At 39.5% G+C, this 20,382-nt stretch overlaps 1 pseudogene; it reads right to left on the bottom strand.

Moving 5' to 3' along the window:
- Positions 1-19,665: 19,665 nt before the first annotated feature.
- On the bottom strand, positions 19,666-19,765 carry LOC122098291 (annotated as a pseudogene).
- Between the last annotated feature and the right edge of the window lie 617 nt (positions 19,766-20,382).

Raw genomic sequence — 20,382 nt, 5'->3', positions numbered from 1 at the left:
ACCAAATTTCAAACTCTACTATAAAGACATAGTATTCAAAACAGCTTGGTACTGGCAAAAGAACAGACCTCAGGACCAATGGAATAGATTTGAAAACCCAGAAATGAACCTACAGACCTATAGCCAACTAATCTTCGATAAGGGAGCTAAAATAATAGAATGGAAGAAAGACAGCATCTTCAGTAATTGATGCTGGCAAAATAGGTTAACTGCTTGTAGAAAACTAAAGCTAGATCCTTATATATCACCCTGCACCAGAATCAACTCCAAATGGATCAAAGACCTCAGAGTCAAAGAGACACTCTGAAAACATTACAGGATGGAATAGATGAAACCCTAGATCTCCTTGGCTCAGGCCGAAATTTTCTGAATAGAGAGCTGGAAACACAACAAATCAAAGAAAGGTTGGACAAATGGGATTGCAAGGAGTTGCAGAGCTTCTGCATGGCAAAGGACATAGCTAGCAAGAATTATAGAAAGCTTACGGATTGGGAGAAGTTCTTCACTAGCCATAGAACGGACAAGGGTCTCATATCTAAAATATACTTGGAACTCAAAAAATTAAATCCCCCAACAACAAATCCTCAAAGAAACAACTGCCCAATAAATAAGTGGGCTAAAGATTTAAAGAGAAACTTCTCTGAAGAAGAAAGAAGGATTGCCAATAGACACATGAAGAAATGCTCAACCTCCCTAACCATAAAAGAAATGCAAATCAAAACAACATTGAGAAACCACCTCACCCCAGTTAGAATGGCTATAATCAAGAACTCTAACTACAACAGATGCTGGAGGGGATGTGGACAGAAGGGAAACTTACTTCATTGTTGGTGGGAGTGTAAACTTGTTCAATCACTTTGGATAGCAGTATGGATGTTCCTCAAAAGACTTCACATAGAGCTCCCCTATGACCTAGCAATCCCACTTTTGGGCATTTACCCAAATGTTTACAAACAAGACCACACTAAAGCTACCAGCACAACTATGTTTATTCCAGCGTTATTTATCATAGCTAAGATATGGAACCAACCCAGATGCCCCTCAGTGGATGAATGGATCAAGAAAATGTGGTATATATACACAATGGAATTCTATGCCTCCATCAGAAAGAATGACATTGCTCCAGTTGTTAGGAAATGGAAAGGCTTGGAAAAAATTTTATTAAGTGAAGTAACCCAAGCCCAAAGCAACATAGGTCCCATGATTTCCCTTATTTGCAATATCTAGTATATGTATGAGTCAAGCAGAAAAGGTCAGATAATGTGATGTTATGAAAATGAACCCTTAGATATGTATTTTAATGTTTTTTCTTTCATGCATTTGTTTCTAACGCATTTATAAGATTATTTCTTCGTTGCTTTGTATGTCCCTCCCCCACAGTATAACCCCTTCCTTCACTATATTTGATGTCGGTATAATTTGTGGAGGAGATGGGGAAAAACAAGTCGTTTAAGGACCCGTTGCAACTATGAGAAGTACAAGTTGTCATGTCGAAAACGAACTTTACAACTTCAGTACAGGGAGTAGGGGGGATTGGTTGCGGTGGCTGGGGGAGGCCAGGAATGTATGTGAAGGGTAAACAAAGGAGGAGGCTGCAATGCTTGACATCTTGCCAATGTAATTGTAACCACTCTGTACAGTATGTTCACAAAAATTAAAATTAAAATTAAAAAAATAAATTAATCAATCATTGGTGGCTTACACATGTTGTATTAACTACATAGGAGGATAAAGTCAGAAAATAACAATTAAAGGTAAGCCCAAACAGGAAATTCCATTGGCCATTTTTCTGTGTGTGCTAGTCATGGGGGTTGAACTTGTTCTACTTTACTCTAGGCTGGAGTTTTATCAGTCTCATTAGTGGAATCACTACCAGCTAATTGGAGATAAAGAGTATCATGGAATTTCCTATGCAGCCTGGCTTCAAACTTTGATCCTCAGATTTCAGCTCCTTAAATCATTCTGTAATTTCCATTAGACTGCTATGTCCAATGATCCCCCCAAAAGAAGAAAGAAAACAGCTGGAGCTTGACGTGTGGCTCCAATGGCAGAAATGAGTCAATGATTTTGGGGACATTACCAACACCTTTAGATCAATCTCCAGGAACAGTATACACAAGAATAAAATAAATAAATGAAAAGAAAGGTGGAAGAAGAAAAGAGAGAACCAATTTCAGAGGTTAAAATGAGCAAAACTGAAATAGGTTACACTTGTTCTTGTAGTTACTCAAGGGTCTCACATCTGAGGATCAGTGTTCAAGGCCAGCCAAGGCAGGGGAGTCCATGGACTCAACTCCAATTAGGCAAATATGGTTTAAAAACAAAGCCCCGAATTGAGCTGTGGCTCACATATTAGAGGTCTAGCATTAAAAATATAGTGGGACTGAACTGGGAAGCTGACTCAGTGGTCGAGTGCTTGCCTTGCATGCATGATGCCCTGGGTTCAATTCCTCAGCAACACATAAGCAGAAAAATCCAGAAGTGGCACTGTAGCACAAATGGTAGGGCTCTAGCCTCAAGTTGAAGAGCTGAAGGACAGTGCCCAGGACCAGAGTTCAGGCCCCATCATGGGCAAAAAAAATAGGTGGACCCATTGCAACAATGAGATGTACAAGATGTTATGTTTAAAAACAAATTTACAACATTGGCTCAGGAGGGTGGTTGTCAGGGCGATGGGGGTGTGGTAGGAAGATGGCTAGGGATGGGAAGGGGGAAACAAAGGGGGAGGCAACAATGCTTGATAAGAAATGTACTCATTACCTTGCTCATGTAATTGTAAACCCTCTGTATGGCATTTCCACAATAAAAAGAAAAATAAATAAATGAAAAAATAGATGAGAAAAAAATTACTGGGACAATACATAGGCTCTGATTTATAGCCCCAAGCCCAGCATACATGTGGAAATAAAAAAGATAGAAATTAAAATATGTGTTGGAAAATCCAACTAAATTTTCAAAATGAGAATGAGTTTTTGTTTCATGTGTGTAATCCTAGATACAAAGATAGATAAAATCTAAGGGTTATTGCGTCTCATCATCAAATCACCAGCAAAACAAACAAAAAAGAAAACAGAAGTGAAGCTGTGATTGGAGTTGTAAAGCACCAGTCTTGAGTGAGAAAGCTATGAAACAGTGCCCTGGCGCAGAGATCCAGCCTCAAGATCACAAAAATAGTCATAAGAAGAGAACCTGGTGCTGGTGACTCATGCCTGTAATTCTAAAACCTCAGGAGGCAGAAATATGGGAATCCAGTATAAAGGCCAATCCAAGCAGGATAGTCCAGAAGACAGTTGTTTGTGGGCCATCCTGAGGCTAGTACTGTACTACTCCGAGGTTTTTGGAAGTTAATTGGAGGTAAGGATTTTAGACTTTCCTGCTCAACATGGCTTTGAACCATGAAGGTCAGACCACAGCCTCCTGAAACAGTCCAGGAATTGCATGAGTTCCTGCTCCAGGAGCAGCACACCCAAAACAATGAAATTAATAAATGTAAAGAAGGGTAGAAGAAGAAAAGAACCAATAACCGAGGCTTCAATGAGCCAATCAGCCAATCATTGATGGCTCATAATAACTCTAATTCTAGTTACAAAGGAAGCTAAAATCTGAGGATAATATTTAAAGGCCAGACCAAGTAGGAAAGTTCATAAGACATGTGTGTGTGTGTGTGTGTGTGTGTGTGTGTGTATGTATGTGTGTGTATGTCTGTGTGTGAGACCTGTTGCTTGAACTTGTACTGTTTTGCTTAAGGCTCTACTAATCTCAGCTTTTTAGTGGTTATAATTGGAGATATCATGGACTTTCCTACCCATGCTGGTACAAAATTTGATCCTCAGATTGCATCCTCATGAATCAGGTCTGGCTCTACATGATAATCATTTCTAATTAACCATTAAAACAGAAAAAAAAAACAGGAATTGAGCTGTAGTTCTCCTGGCAAAACTGGGAAAATGGTTCTGGGACAGCACCCAGACCCTGAGTTCAAGCCACAGGACAAACACAGAAGAAATAAAAGGAGAACAGAAGTACAGAAGGAAGAGTCAGTGAGAGTAGTTGAAATGAGTCAAACATTTGTTGTTCACACATGTTATATGAGGTAGTCAGGAGGATGAAATCTAAGGATCACGGTTCATGACCAGCCCTGGCAGGAAAGTCCATGAGACTCATGTATCTAATTTGCACCAAAAATAAGTTACAAGCTGTGCTTTGGTTCATTCAGTTGAGTGGTAGTCTTAAACAGAAAGCTTGGAACAGCACCTAAGCCCTAAGTTGAAATCCTAGACACACATTTCAAAACAAAAACAAAAACAGAAACAAAAAAGCAGAAACTAAAAATGATGGGTAAAGAGAAACATAAAGTTTCAAAATGATCATGGGTTTTGGTGCATGATTATTCCTAGTTATTCACTTTCAAAAAGACACTTACAAAAAGAAAGAAAAAAGACCACAAATTATAAAATATGGGAAAAAGCGGAAATTATAATTTCAAAATTAGCCATGGGTTTTTGGTTTATGTGTGTATTTCTAGCTACTAAGAATGTTGAAATTGAGGATCATAGCTCAAAGCCAGCCTGGGCAGGGCAGTGACTGAAATTTTTATCTCTAAGTACCCAGTAAAAGCTGGAAATGAAGGTGTGATATTAGTTGTAAAGTACTGAAATTCCATGAAAAACCTGGGAAACAATTCCCAATTCAGCCCTAAGTCGACCAAAAACAAAACTGAAAGAAGAGAAGAAATTACCATTTGAGATTTAAGCCTGAGACTGGTGATTCTTGCTTATAATTTTAGCTATTCAGGAGGCTGAAGTCTGAAGATACCAGTTAAAAGCCAGTCTAAACAGGAAAGTCTATGGGGCTTTTTATCTGTGTGTGCCAACCTTGTGCTTGAATTCATGTAGGAGCACTACCACTCCCAACGTCTTGGTATTTAGTTGATGAAAATAGTCTCATGGACTTTCCTGCCAAGGATGGCTTCAACTACAATCCTCAGATTTCAGCCTCCTATGTCTTGCTGGGCTTTACATGAGACTCTTATGTCCAATTAACCACCAAAAGGAAGAAAAATAAAACCTGGTGATTGAACTGTGGATCCAATGGCAGAAATGAGAAAATATTTTTTGGGACAGCATCCAGACCTTGATATACACCGACACACACACACACAAAGTATAAAATAAATAAATGTAGAGAAGGTAGGATAAGAAAAAGACAATTTCAGAGATTAAAATGAGCTAAGCATAGGTGGCACACACCTCTAATGGTAGCCACTTGGGAGATTAAAATCTGAGGATCACATTTGAAAGCCAGCCCTCAAATGTAAGTAGCTACTTAAAAGAAAACAAAAAGTAATAGCCACAAGTTATGTGGTGGTTCGTGTCCTAGTGTTCTAATCTTGAATAAAAACTTCTGGGCCTGCACTTGATTTTTAGACCCAGGACCAGCATACACAAGGAAATAAAAATACAAATAAATAGGTATAAGAATGGCGGGGAATGTGGCTTAGTAACAGAGTGCTTGCCTACCATGATTGAATCCCTGGGTTTGTTTCCTCAGTATCTCATAAATAAAAAAGACTGAAAGTGGCACTGTGGCCCAAGTAGTAGAGTTCTCACCTTGAGTAACAGAAGTTCAGGGACAGTGCTCAAGCCCTGAATTCAAGCCTCAGGATTATGAAAAAGAATAAAAATGTTGTGAGAAAATCCAGTTAAAGTTTCAAAATGAGCAATGCATGAAATTTTGGTCAATATATGTAATCCTAGTGAGTCAGAAGGCTGAAATCTGAAGGTTGTTGTTCATAGCCAGCCTGGACAGGGAAGTGCATAAGTCTGCAACTAACCAGCAAAAAACACCAGAAATAAAACTGTGGTTGTAGTTGTAAAGCAACAGCCTTGAATGAAAAGCCAATTGAAACAATGCCCTGGCTCAGAGATCCAGCCTCAGCATCACAATAAGAAAATTAAATGGTTGGAAGTAGAGAACCCAGGACTCTTGATTCATGTCTGTAATTCTAGAAATGCAGGAGGCTGAAATATAAGATCTTATGTAAAGGCACACCCAATCAAGAAATTCCAGGAGACTGTTTTGTGTGTGGTGGCCACACTGGGGATAGGTTTTTGTTGATTGATTGGAGATAAGAATTTCATGGATTTTCCTGTCCAGGCTGCTTTCAAACCATGATGGCCAAATTTCAGCTTCCTGAGTCAGGCCAATACTTGCATGAGTTCGAGCTCCAGGCCCAACACAAACAAAAAGAATGAAATAAATGAAAAGAAGGGTGGAAGAAGACAAGAAAGACCAAGTAACAGAAGTTTCATTGGGGACTCATATTTGTAATTCTAGCTACTTAGGCTAAAATTTGAGGATACTGTTTAAAGCTCAGCTCAAGTATAGGTGTTCATAAGATGTGTGTGTGTGTGTGTGTGTGTGTGTGTGTGTGTGTGTGTGTGTGTGTGTGTGTGTGTGTGTGTGTGTGTGTGGTGTGTGTGTGTGTGTGTGTGTGTGTGTGTGTGTGTGTGTGTTTGGCAGTCCTGGTGCTTGAACTTGCACTATTTTGCTCAATAATCTACAACTCTCAGATTTTAGTGGTTCATTGGAGAAAAGAGTGTCATGGACTCTCCTCAATTTTCAACCTCCTGAATCTGGCTTAGCTATACATGATTATTTTCTCTCCAATTAACCTCCCCACAAAAACCAAATGTTCTGGTTGGTCCCATGTATGCCCTGAGACAACATCTGAGCTTCAATTTCCACTCCAAGGAAAAGTAAAAAAGAAAAAAAAAAAAGAAAAAAGGTGGAAGCAAGCACATATTAATGTTTTAAAATGACCCAAATGTTGATGGTTATATGTGTAATCCTTTTTACACAAGAGGCTGACAACTGACAATTGCAGAGTCAAGTCAGTCTAGGAAGGAACATGCTTGAGATTCTTATCCCCAGCTACACAACACAAAGCCTTGAGCTGTGGCTGAGGTGGTAAAGCACCAATCTTGAGTGTAAAAGCTAAGATATAGGCCCCAATGACAGATGTCAAGCCACAGGACCCATAAAATTTTCAAAGGACAGAGGATGAAGATAGGCTGAAATCTGAGAATCATTGTTCAAAGCTACCCCATGCAAGAAAGTCCATGAGGCTTTCTCTGTGTATGCATCTGTGTGCTAGGTTTGGCTTGAATTTATGCTGTTTTTTTCAAGGATAGAGCTTTACCACTCCGACTTTTTCAGTGATTAATTGGAGCAAAGAGTCTCATGGGATTTCCTGCTTTTGTTGGCTTTGAACCGTGATCCTCAGATTTCAGCCAACTGATTCATGCTGGGCTTTGCATAAGACTCATCTCCTATTAACTACCAAGAGTTAAAAAAAAACCTGGAGTTGAGCTGTGGCCCAAGATGCAAACTGGGCAGTCACATTCTAGGACAGCACCCAGGGTTTTAGTTCAAGCACAAAGACAAAACAAATATTGCCACGAGCTATACTTTGGCTTATGTGCAAAGCCACTACTCTTGAAGAAAAAGCTCTGGCATTGCATCCGCGCCCTGATATATAGCCCCAGGACCAAAACATATACAAAAGTAAAAAAAAAAAAAAAAAAAACAAGGAAAATTTTAACAAGATAAAGTGGAAAAAAACATATTAATATTTTTAAATGACCAATGGGTTTGTGGTTCATGTGTGTAATCAGAGCACCTCAGGAAGCTGAAATCTGAGGATCACGGTTTGAAGCCAGAATACCCAGAAAAGTACATTAGAAACTTATGTCAAATAAACAAAAAAAGCTAGAAGTGAAGCTGTGGTTGAATTTGTAAAACATTGTCCTTCAGTCAAAAAGCTAAGAAACAGAAGGGCACTGCTGGCTCTACACTGTAATCTCAGGAGGTTGAGATATGAAGACCATGGTTCAAATCCAGCCTTGTCAGGAAAGTTCATGAGACTCTTGTACTCCAATTAACCACCAGATAACCTGAAGTGGCTCTGTAGGTCAACTGTTAGAGCATTTGCCTTAAGTTGAAGACCTCAAAGACAGCACCCATGCCGAGTGTTCAACCCCTACCCCCTTCAAAATAACTAAGGAACAGCAATGTGGCCCAAAGGTCAGGTCTACTGGACAAAATAAAATGTACTGAGGTTGAAGGCAAGAAAGAGCTGGTTAAAAATATTAAAATAATCTGGACACCAGTGGCTCATGCCTGTAATCCTAGCTACTCAGGCGGCTGAGATCTGAGGATCACAATTCCAAGCCAGCCCAGGCAGCAAATTCTGTGAAACTCTTATCTTTAATAAAGCACCAGAAAACTGGAAGTGGTTCTATGGCTCAAGTGGTAGACTGTTTGCCTTGAGCTGAAGAGCACAGAGACAGCAACTAACCCAGAATTTAAGCCCCACAAATTACCAAAAAAAAACAAAAATTAAAATGTCTGCTGTTGATTTCTCATGCCTTTAAATCCTAACTACCCAGTAGGCTGAAATCTAAGGGTTGTAGTTCAAATCCAACCCAAGCAAGAAAATCCATGAGACTTGTTAATGTAATTACAATACTAGGGCTTGAACTTGCCCTGTTTTACACAAGGCTAGATACCGTTCTACTACCCGCAGCTTTTTGGTGATTAATTGGAGATAAGAATCTCAGATTTTACTGCTCAGACTGGCTTCAAATCAAGATCAGATTTCAGCCTCCTTAGATGTGCTGGGCTTTGCATGAGACTTTTCAAAAGAATGAAGCTGGAAGTTTATCTGTGGCTCAATTGGCAGAACTGAGAAAAATCTCTGAGACAGTGGCCAGTCCTTACATATAAAATTTTTCTTTTTTTTAATTTTTATTTTTTATTGTGAACATACTGTACAGAGTGGTTACAATTACATGGGCAAGATAATGAGTACATTTCTTATCAAACATTGTAGTCTCCTCCTTTGTTTCCCCTTCCTATCCCTTCCCATCCTCTCCCACTCCCCTACCTAATCCTCCCCGCTACCCCCCCTGCCCCGCACCAAAGTTGTAAAGTTCATTTTTCGATATAACGACTTGTACATCTCATTGTTGCAATGGGTCCACCTATATCCCTATTTAAACGATTTGTTTTTCCCCTGCCCCTCCACAAATTATACCGACATCAAATACAGTGAAAGCAGGAGTTATACTGAGGGGGGGAGGGACATACAAAGCAACAAAGAAATAATCTTATAAATGTGTTAGAAACAATCGCATGAAAAAAACATTTGAATACATATCTTCGTGTTCATTTCCCTAACATTTTCAAAAGTAAATAATAGTAGTTGTATAATATAGAAAAAAATCAAAAACCATGTTTAATATGATACAAAGGAAAACTATGTTTCTTTTTAAATGTAGCAAATGAGAACATATATAAAGCATAAAGTTTCAAAATGACATGCTGAGAGTAAGGGAAAAAGGAAAAATTTAAAAATTCATGTAAATATTAAATACAAGCTGACATGACCAAAATATAATGTGATCAGAAACTTATCTCTCAGTTATCTATCACTTGCAATTACTTACAAATAATTGTCCCTCCAGTTTCAGCAGCAACCATGGAAATTTAGACATAATCTCTCTATGCAGCCTATACTGTGTAAGGGTCTTCCTGTTTTAGCCTCTTGAATTAGATCTGCAGGCATTGCCCTCATTTTAATATATGAGGTTTCCTTTAAAATTTAAAATTAATATTAAAATAATGGATTGTCTGTAAAGCATGACTAAACATGAGAGATCCACCAGAGATCCTCTGAGGGATACAATCAAAACATTAGAAAAGCACCTACCACTCAAGGTAGGTAACAGAAAGAAGATTTAGCATTTTTTGGATGTGCTGGGGATGAACGCAGGGCCTCATGCTTGCTAGGCACGTATAAAATTCAGTGACATTAATTATATCCACACCATTACCTCTATTTGTGAACTATCTTGTTGATACTGATGGAATCCACACAATCATTGAGTAATAATCACCCCAATGACCTGCCCCAGAAATTTTAATCTTCCATTTTCTCTTATAAAATGGTTTAGTCAATGTTTCACATAAATAGTAGATTATTTTTTATGTCCATCCGTGACAGATATATATTAATTGCAGCATTTTTGTGGATGTCATAATCCATTAATGCTTACCTCATATTTTGTAAACCTGTATATCTGATAGACAATCCAGGTAATTCCAGCTTCTGACTATTGTGAACTTTGCTGTTATTATTGGCATATGAGCTATTAGTTTTTTCTTTTCAGTTCTTTTGGTTACGCAATGAGCAATGGAATTGCTGGGTAATGTGGTAATGCTATGTTATGTTAGAAGAATGTGTCATATTGTACAATAATTGCTATATCACTTTTCATGAGCACAGAAATGTACAAAAGGTCAATAAAAATGTATTTCAAATGTATTTCAAACCTTCCACAGATGTGCCCTAAAAAATCTTTTTTTTTTTTTTTTTGCTTTTTACTTGCTTTTATTTAGGCCATGCAGGCCTGGAGCTATGTAGCCTTGTCCAGAGCTGAAGTGAGAACAATTCCAAATGACACTGACCTAGCCTCCAAAAACATTTAATCTAGTAGCCATTTTCTCTAGAGATAAAATTTAGTGATTATATGCATTTTTACTCTTCTAAAATAAGGTTTTGAATTTTAAAATGACTTACATAAATGTAACGCCTCTGTGTACCTTCTTTTTATTAAGAAGAAAAATTATATTTATATATATATATATATTTTATATTTATATTTATAAAGGACAAAAAAGCTTCTCAGCAGGAAATTACATTACAATCACAGTCTGATTCTGACCCAAGCACATAAAATACAATACAAAAAATAATACAATAAGAGCTCATCTAAAGTAAAATGAAGAGTAAGGCCAGGCGCAGAGGTCAAGTGGTAGAGCACTAGGTTGCCCAGCACCAGCCTCTGAATCAAAACCGCAGTATTGCCAAGGGATAAAATAAAGTTAAGGAAACATGCAGATAAAATATGATGGACAACAAAGAGGGACACACCTGTAATCACAACACTTGGGAGACTAAGCAGTAGAATTATGAAATTAAGATCAGACTTGGCTACATAATGAGACTGCATCTTAAATAACACAGAATAAAATAAATCAAACAAAAATTTTAATGACTAGGGTGTAGTTTAAGTGTAATTAAAGTAGTTTTGTATGCACAAAAATTACATGCTTTGATAACTACAACTTTCAGTTTACACTGCAGTACAAGGTGCTCAGTGGCTGGAATCCCTCCTGAAGAAATCTATGGCAGTTGATGCACTTGTATTCTTGGCTGGACTGAGGGTTTTGCTAGGCAAACAGTGTTTTGATCTCAATTCGTGGATCCCACTTACAACTCTTTTTTTTAGTACACCACCTACAAATCTCTCCCATCTCAATAACAGGGCCTTCTGGCTTTCAAGTGAAGTTATCTTTGATATCTCTTAGGGTTCTCCTCCACTTTGTCTGGAACTGCTCTGTTCCTGGATCCACATTCAGCAGCTTATTCTGAGAAGAGTTGTAACTATATGCTAGCCATCTCTATCCATTGCCATCTCCACCTCAAATTAGTCTTTGGTATCAGTATGAGTCTGGTCAGAGGATAGAGCCATTCTGGGCTGGCTTTGAACCATGATCCTCAGACCTCAGCCTCTTGAATAGCTAGGATCACAGGAGTGAGCGACTGGCACCCGGCCATCATTTCTTTCTTCCAGGAAAATTTAGGAGGGTGGAATAGCACAGCAGCACATACATTTGATAGCAACTGCCCCAGGGTGAACCAGATGCTCAGATAAAACCACAGACTTTGATATTGCCTTTGGTATCCAACAGGATATTGTCGGAATTAAGGTCTCAGTGTGTTTCTGTTCTGGTGTGGGTAGTGAACAGCACTTACAATTTGTGTGAAGAGCCTCTTGGTTTCATCCTTTTATAGGCGGCAGGATTTTGAGATCCACCCCAGAAGGTATCCCCTACTGGCCAGTTCCATTGATGAGATACATATACTCTTCCTTCTCCATCACCTGGTACAACCTGATGGTGTGTTTGTGTCATACCTTCTTAAAAATGTCCACTTCATTCTTTAACTGATGACTGGAGGACTCTCGCTGTAATGCCATGGTTGCAGGACCTCCCACCCGCCCCCCAAGAAGACCACCGAGATTCAGACTCTACAGCTTTTTTATTTAAATGGGCTGCAGCTTGGGCCTCATCCTACACTCTGACACAGCGGAGCCTAGGAGGAGAGCCCTGAGCTAAGGATTTGCAGGTCTTATAAAGGCACACAATCAACCAAGTGTTTGGATTAGCACCACGTGTTGCTTTGCTAGACAGAAACTAGCAACAAGTGGTCACTGTCTCAAACTTTAGCCTTTCAGCCCCCCTCCTCCCCCCCCGCACTTGATTTATGGTCCTGAGCCACAATCTTGTGGCTCTGGCCCAAAACTAAACTTCAACAGCTCTTGATCTTGAACGAGTATACCAATAACAATCAGTCCATTTATCTTTTCTTGAGGCGTATGCGGAGTGGTTGGGTAGGATGCTTGGAGACTTCCCATGTTTCCTGATGGTCATCCAGGGCAAAGGGGTCAGCTGGTCTGGCATGGGAGCAGTGGATCCAAGCAGCAATGCCGTTCACCTTAAGGGCAGTGGGTATAGCCAGTAGCACCATGTAAGGTCCCTTCAATCGTGTTTCCTGAGATCGCAAATTGTGCCTTCGAACAAACACCCAGTCCCCTGGTTTAAACAAATGTGGGATAGGAATAGAAGCAGAATCATATAATGCTCTAAGTTGGAGCCACATACTCTTATGCACCAGCTGTAAATAGTCAAGCTTACACAGAAATTCAGTATCATCCAAATCAGCAAGCAATTAAGGACAAGCCGATAGGGTGAATTTCTTATTCTAAACAAGGCAAAAGGAAGGAGCGATACCCAGTCTACACCAGTCTCCAAGGCCAATTTAGTTAAGGTCTCTTATAGATTCTGATTCATACCTGCCCTGAACTCTGGGGTCTATAAGCACAGTGCAATTTCCAATCCATCCCCAATGCCAGAGCTATTCGCTGACTTACTTTTGAGACAAAGGCCAGTCCATTTTCTGACCCATTGGGGGATGGGAAGCCATACCTGGGTAGAATTTCTTCCAGGATCTTCATAGCCACGACATTTGTGGTCTCATGCTTTGTTGGGTAGGCTTCAAGCCATACTGAAAAGGTTTCTACAAAAACTAGCAAATTTTTATATCCAAATTTTCCAGTTTTAATTTCTGTGAAGTCTATTTCCCAATACACACCTGGCCTATCTCCATAGAAGTGAGCTCCTTTTGTAACCGGCTGATTGGGGGCATTGGTGAGCTGACAGGCTTTACAATTTTTAACAATGTCCTCAAGAGTTGATTCCCTTGCCTAATTTTTACTTCTGAGTGTCAGAGCAAGTCCTGCATTCTTCAGGTTCCCATGTGAGAGACCCGATGGATTCTCTTAAGAATCCCCTTGCCCAATCTTTGTGGCAAAGTAAGTTTTCCCTCACCAGTTTTCCACCAGTCTTTGTTTCCGTCTCTGCCAGGGGGTTTATAGGCCTTGGGAATTTTCTTTATCCACTCCAAGACTTCTTGGGAGTACTGAGGCTCAGGAGGCAAAGCTCGTGGCCCTGGGTCTACTAGAGTCAGTACTTATGCTCTGGGCTGGAGGGCGGCCTCCTTAGCTGCCTGATCAGCCAAGTTATTTCCTTTGGTTATTGAATCAGTTCCCTTTTGATAGCCAGGGCAGTGCATAATGGCAATATTTGCTGTTTCCCATAAGGCCTGGATGAGGCTTAAAATTTCTTGTTTGTTTTTAATAGTCTTTCCCTCAGCTGTCAGCATCCCCCTCTCTTGGTAAATGGCTCCATGGACATGCACGGTGGCAAAAGCATACCGACTGTCTATGTAAATGTTTAGTCTCTTCCCTTTTCCCATATGTAGGGCTTTTGTTAGTGCCACTAGCTCTGCTCTTTGTGCAGATGTTCTCTGGTGGAGTGCTTCTACCCACACTATCACAGTGTCCATGGTGACTGCTGGGCCCGTGTACCTTTTTCCATCTCGAATGAAACTGCTGCCATCTGTGAACCAGGTATGCTCAGCATGAGATAGTGGTGAGTCCAACAAATCTGGCCTCTTTTCCTTGGTCTGGTTTTTCTTTTCATGCACCATTTTACGTTCTCTTTCCTTCCTTTCCTGTCTTTGCTCCTCTGTCTCTCTTATTGTAAACCTTTCCTGCCGTGGCTACTAGATCCCTAATTATAGACTTTTCACCAAGGCTGTCTAGAGCCTGTAACTTTATGTCTGGTGCAGCTTGATTTATATAGGCAAACATAATCATCTGAGCCGACTTCTGGGTCTCAAGATCATATGGAGTATATTGACTAAAAGCTTCCAAGAGCCGCTCAAGATACGTTGCTGGACTTTCACTTACTCCCTGTCTTACATCATAAACCTTGGCCATATTAGTAGGTCGGCAAGCCATCGCCTTGAGACCTGCCAACAAAGCCTGGCGGTACATGAGGAGACGCTCCCTACCTTCAACTGTCTTGTAGTCCCATGTTGGTTGGATCTCAGGAAAATAGGCAGCGATCAGGGCAGGATCCATGATGGGCACTCCTGTGGGGCCACGGATATGTTTGTGGGCCGCCTCTCAGTTATGGTCTCTCTCTTCAGTGGTAAAAAGAACTTGTAAAAGCTGACTGCAATCATCCCAAGTGGGCTGATGAGTAAAGAGAATAGTTTCAAGCAAATGAATTAAATCCTGGGGTTTCTCAGAAAAGGGGGCGTTTTGTATGCCCCAATTGTATAGAGCACTGGTAGAAAATGGGCACTATTGGGTTGCTGTTGACCATCCACATCCACAGTACCTATGGCATGTAGGGATAAAAACAGCTGCATTAGATGAGGGGTTGATCCCACTGCGGGGTTGAGTGACTGGCCCCTCAGAAACTTGAAGGGCAGGTGCCAAGTGTTCTATAGCTCCCTCCTCCTCTTGATCATTCTCAGGTTCTGCAAAAGGAACCTGGGAAGGGGAGTATGGGGAAGGAAACATTTCTTCTTCCAAGTTATCTCCCTGAAAAACCAGGGGTACACTTTCTTTTCCTCTTTCTTAGTTTCTTTTTGTAAGTCTAGGGGGCTAGATGGAGTGTTGCCCATGGTTTACAGTCCTGTCAGTCATACAGTCCAAAAAACAATAAACAGTACAAACAAAACACATGCAGGCCTGACAGTTACAAAAAAAAATGCTTACAAAGTGGAGATCTCCCAAATTGGTCCACTGACTCCTGTCATGGTGGCTTCCATACCCATGCCCCACAGCAGAAGGAAGTGGGCGAGTTGGGCCTCAGTTAGAAGGCTCTCTTAGTCAGTTCCGGCCCAATACCAAACCAACCCTCACCCCACAATTCACACGGGGGGGGTTCCAAGGACCCCCCCCCCCGCCTCACACAGCAGGGTTCCAAGGACTCCTGCCCCAAACAGCAGGATTCCAAGTACCCCCGCCCCAGATGGCAGGGTTCCAAGGACCCCCCCTCCACATGGTGGGGTTCCAAGAACCCCAGCTCCACACAGCAGGGTTATCCCCTCCCCACAAGAGGATATGGGACGTCTCCCAGTTCCTCCAGTGTTGTCGTGCAAGTGGGTCCACTTTGACAATCCTTTACAAATTGGAGGGGCCATCCTCACAAGGGAAAATGAAAGTGAAACAGACAAACGAGAGGACAAGACAAATGAAGAATGACAGTGCTGTTTTACCTTTGGAGTCAGAGGTCTCCGGGGTCTTTGGGAGATATCCCAGACCAGCCCCTACTAATATGTTATGCCATGGTTGCAGGAACCCCCCCCCCCGCAAAAAGACCACCGAAAGTCAGACTCTACAGTTGTTTTATTTAAACGTGCTACAGCTTGGGCCTCTTCCTACACTTCGGTACAGCGGAGCCTAGAAGGAGAGCCCTGAGCTAAGGATTTGCAGGTCTTATAAAGGCACACAATCCACCAGGTGTTTGGATTACCACCACGTGTTGCTTTGCTAGACAGAAGTGGTCTAGCAACAAGTGGTCACTGCCTCAAACCTTATCCTTTCATCCCTTCAGGAGTATTTTAATTGCCACTTCCATGTGGGTGAGGTGTGGATAGCCAGCTTCACTTGTCCATTGGTACCATGGTCAATGAGCTCTTTCATCTGGTATTGATTGATGATCTCTTCATTCAAGGATATGGAGGATGATTCTTTGTATTCTTCCATCCTTCTGCTATGATGGCAGGTAGCAAGTCTACCTAAAATTAACTAAATAAAATAATGGAAACACAGAAAAAATAAAAAGAAATACCAAAACCCAACGACAACTCATACGCCCCCCAAAAAAATCAGAAAAATCATGAATTTTGCTTTGAGTCAGTCCAGTGTGTCACCAATCAAGAGTTCCTAGAGGTGTTAACTGACATAGGTTGGAGCACAGTGGCTTCCTATATAGACTGCATGACCTCTCAAAACGGAGCTATCACAGCCCATCATAGTGACATCATAGAAGAAATGGACCAATCAGAGTCTGGGCCAGTGAAGTCAGAGAAAAAGTGGACCAATAATAGCTTGCCAGCATTGATACTCTAGCCCATAAGCTTCAAAGACTGTTGCTAAGGACTCCATGTGGGCTTGAGGTTGCTCTGGTCATTGTTATGCCATTCCTGAAACTACTAGGACAGTGGTCAAAGTCCTCTGATCTTGTAGAGGACTCCTGAATCTCATAAATTGCTTCTGTGGAGACACTGGCCAATAGCCTCCATGCTTGATGGCCACCTTATCCTATATTTGTTCCAGCAATGACATAGCAAGAAGACCTCCGTCCTTCTCAAGGACAGCTCTCCTACAATCTGCTTCTGAGGGGACAAGGCCAAGGCTGTCTTTGAGCCACAATCCTCACAATTCACCTTCCTGAGTAGTTAAGGTTATATGCCTGAGCCATCATTAGATACTTAGCTCATCTCTCACATTTGGGGGAAGTATATACATTTGTTAGAAAGGTTGGTATTAGATATGTCCTTTTAACACCTTAAATGTGTTGCCCTTGCTGTCTAATATTTAATCTAGTGTCTGATTAGAAATTTGTCATAATATGATTGAAGATCCCTTGTTTGGTTTATTTTTAATTTCAATTTAATTTTATTGTAAAGGTAATGTACAGAGGGGTTACAGTTACATAAATAAGTACATTTCTTATGGAAGGAACATTGTTATCTCTTCCATCAATTTTTTTTGTATGCTCAAAAAAAGAACTACTGATGCTTTTGCTGTTGCTATTGATCAATGGGTACTTTTGTTTTCTTTGTTCATGCATTTTTATAAGAAAATTTATATGCAGAGGGTTTACAGTTACTTAAGTCATCTAGAGTACACTTCATTTAATTTTCTAAATTTCAAATTTTGAACTTAAATATTTTCTTCTGTTTCTTTAGGGTAATTCTTTTTTCAGAGTTGTAGGACTAGTTAATATAATTTTGCATGATTTTTACACATGTAAATTATTCAGACACATATATTTTGTTTTTAAAATATTTATAATGTGAATATTTAAAAATTATTCTTTGAATTTTTTTCCTGAGGTAATCACAAGTCATATATATGTCTAGTTACTTTAAAAAATACTCTTACTACTTGGCACCAGGGGCTCCCACCTCTACTCGTAACTACTGAGGAGGCTTAAGAATAGAACCAGACTGAAAGCTTAGTGGACCTCCTTCTCAATCTATAGCTGGGTGCATTGGATCATTTCTACCACACTGCACTATCTACAGGCTAAGATTGGAAGGACTGCGGAATCCAGGCCAGCCAAGGTAGGAAGCTAGACAAGTTGGTCTGCAACTCTGATGCCATTGATGATAGGAAGGCTAAAATGACAGATCAGGTGCATGTTCTTGTGGAAAGGGAACCCCTATCCTAAAATTAACCACGGATATGACGCCTGCCTAGCAAGAGCAATAACTCAAGCGAAATCCCCACAGTTTCCCACAACCAAAATAAGTATATACATTAACATACAAAAACTTAGTAGAATCTGTTCTTTGCTCTAATATCAGCTTTATCTGATTATCATATGATGTCACAGAATAGGTTCTTTATTAAACTTAAGATATATTTTAAAAGACCTAGAAAATTCTTTCTCACTTATTAAGTGCAAATGTATGGCAAATTGTCTCATTTCTTACATATTTGACTATCACTATAAATTCAGCTTATGATTATTATGAATAGTAACATATTCTGATTAATTACTTTACTTTGTAACAGTTTTTAAACTTTTTGCTTCTCTACTGAAGTTTAATTATTAAACCAACGTCAACTACTGGGGAAATACGTGGACACCTCATTCCGACTGGTACTCAAAGTCTCTGGTTAGGGAATTCTGATGAAGACAAGGAAGAAGATGAAAAAGTGAGGAATGGTATCATTTGTAAGAAAAAAATGGAGAAGGATCCAAGCAAATTTCTTCTTTGGCCTGCTGAAATTAATCGACTTTCTACAGTGTGGCGAAAACTTTCCAAAAAGGCCACTCGTGTGAATACTAGGGATGACGATGAGTATACTGCTCTTCATCAAGAAACCTACAGTTGACACTGAGACATTGTCCATGAGTTGGTGGCTCGAGGCAGATATTCATGCAATAACTGTGAATGGCTGGACACACCTGCACAGTGCTTATACGTGGAATAATACCAGTGTGGCTTCTTTCTTACTTCATCATGATGCAGATACCAATGTCTAAACGAAAGGCCTCTTGACCTCCTTGCATCTTGCTGCTGGGAATAGAAACAGCAAAGATTTGTTTGATCTCCTTCTTTTGAACCATTATTTTAAACCAGGTCTGAAGAACAACTTGGAAGAAACTGCATTTGATACTGCCAAAAGATAACTATGTATGACTACCTCTTTGAAGTTGTGAAAGGCTGTACAAATTGTTCTCCTATGTCTTAATGATTTGGTTAAGTTACTTAAATTTCAAAAATGCGAGTCCATCCTTTGTCTCTGTACAAAATATTTTCACAATACAAAGCAACAGCAATATCTTACTTTAAAAATTCATGGATTCCATGGTATTCTTCCAAATGAATTGCCTGACTTTGATGTCAAAATATGTTCAAGAGTTGTTTGTATACATCTATAATGATTTCTGTAGAGCTTGTGATTTTTTAAATCAGAAATAATTTTACCATATTTGTTGAAATGAGTAGTACAGAACCTGAATATATTTCCAGTGCTTGTCTGAAGAAAGTATATTTTAACATATTCTGTATTCTGTTTGTAAAATGTCCATAATCTATTTCATTCTCTCCTAGATATAATACTTTGAATACTACATTGTTATATATTGTATAAATTCATTAATAAATGTGTCCTTACAGATTGCATTCCATATAAAAACAGTTTAAGATTCTTTTTTCTCCAAGGTCCTTATACTATTTTATTTCTTTGGGATAAAATTAAAATGTAATCTAATGTAAAAGTTTTGTAAAGGTTATGCTATGTAAAGACCTTTCTAAGGTGAAGATTTAATACACTGATATCAAACTAACTTTTAATTATATGAATCACATATGTTGTTACACTTGTATTTTTGTAATCAACTTTTTAATAACTGTTTGTAATTTCTAGCAACTGAAGAATGAAAAATATGGAAAAATTCTCATATTTTCATATCATCCTTGTCCAAGTGGCATGTTAATCTCCATATTATTGTAATTTATGTATACGTGCTGCCGAAGCATGTAGTATCCTGTATATTTAAGTAGTTAATGATGCAATCTCTATACAGGCATATATCCTTGGTTGTCTATTTGTAACAAGGAAACCTTATTGTTACTAACAATGCTACTGATCTTATTTCTCTGAAGTTCTGTGTATAGTGGAAAAAACATATTGTTCGGTAGATTGCTCACACTTGCATTTTTTTGCCAATGACTATTTTAAGTCTTTTTCATTTTAAATTTGATCATACTTTGAAGCCTTTATAGCTAGGCTCAAAGAGATGGCTTTTCAAGTACTTATTTATCAACTGAGTTAGCTTTGTGGAGCTAATGGATTCAAAGTAAGCCTTGCTGAAGAGCTACTTCTAAACTTTTGCAGCTTAAAATTTCCCAAATGAGGTCTTACTGGCACAAATGTCTAATGACCCTTTACCCTTCTTCCATGTAGTAACAGACCAAACAGAATATCTTACCCTGACAGCAAAGATTATCTTACTGGAACAAAACTATCTTAGTTACAAGGGATCATAGAGAAATAAACAGTTCTGACTAGAAAGTATTTTATCAAAATGTAATTGTTTATTATACCTACCATTTCAAAAATAGCTAAAGCCAAGAAGGTGAAAAAAATTGTTCTT

This window comes from Dipodomys spectabilis, unplaced genomic scaffold (assembly GCF_019054845.1).
Source record: "Dipodomys spectabilis isolate Male_0828 unplaced genomic scaffold, ASM1905484v1 ptg000471l, whole genome shotgun sequence".
NCBI classification, from domain to species: Eukaryota; Metazoa; Chordata; class Mammalia; order Rodentia; family Heteromyidae; genus Dipodomys; species Dipodomys spectabilis.
The sequence above is the reverse complement of the archived record's forward strand: the minus strand, read 5'-3'. Positions and strand labels throughout refer to the sequence as shown.